This window comes from Cebidichthys violaceus, unplaced genomic scaffold, assembly GCF_023349555.1.
Source record: "Cebidichthys violaceus isolate CVI_PGR_0920_01 unplaced genomic scaffold, fCebVio1.0.p SCAF_39, whole genome shotgun sequence".
Taxonomy (NCBI): Eukaryota; Metazoa; Chordata; class Actinopteri; order Perciformes; family Stichaeidae; genus Cebidichthys; species Cebidichthys violaceus.
Window position 1 is genome coordinate 119,950 of NW_027176583.1, and position 1,002 is coordinate 120,951.

Below are 1,002 nucleotides of genomic sequence, written 5' to 3' on the forward strand. Positions count from 1 at the left end.
AGAATCTTTTCTTATCAATTCTTTTGATCGGTTACTATCATAATAAGTGTGTGTGTGTGTGTGTGTGTGTGTGTGTGTGTGTGTACAGTGTATTAAATTGCTGTATGTTGCAGTGGTTTTCCAATAGATGGCGCCACTGTGATATTGTTCTCTGTTTGGGCGCCCGCCTAAAATATGCGTTCATCGCTTCGCTGAAAGGAGGGTGTTGCAAGCTACAGCATGCCCGCAGATAGAAGGTCAGTTCACTGTGCTCACTGCACTTGGTTTGTGTACACATTCACAAACCACTGATCCGCATTCTGCCTCAACCTTTCTTAATTCTTCACGCACTGGGTTGGTTGGGTTGACAGACGGTGAAGCCGCGCTCACACACAGGGAACACGCTGAACTTCTCTGACCGCATCCCGGGTGCTTTTAAAGGCTTTCGGAAATATTGTCGAAGCACCGTGAACAGCCCACAGAGATGGTTCATGTGCGGGGACAGAGCTAAGAATGCTGGGCCTCCAGCAAAAACAGAAAAAATAGTCATACTGGTATTTTGTGGGGCACCTTAAATCAGTATATTTTACCCCAATGATGAATGAAACACATGCTGCTGTTAAAGTCAGGACTATCAAGGAACAACTGCTCAACAGCACCTTAATTATACATCTAAATGTACACACTTCTGGGTTTCATTTCTTGCTTTTGAAGAAGATAAACTATGAGTCGATTAATCAACAAACACAACTAATTGAAATGAAAACAACCATCAGTTTTTCAGCAATAACGCCAAACGTTGCTTGCTCCAACCCTTCCAATGTAATTATTTGCTAGTCCATTTGCTAAAGTTCCCTGAACAGTTGATTTGTATCTGGATTTTGGGACTGTTAACAGTAAACAAATCTCCAAATGAATCGATGATTACGGCACATGCGGCACGTGAAATCAGAAGAGACTGTGATTCGACAATGCTATTTTCCGAGGGGCTCCTGAAGGCAGCATCAATCTCCTGTGCTCCTG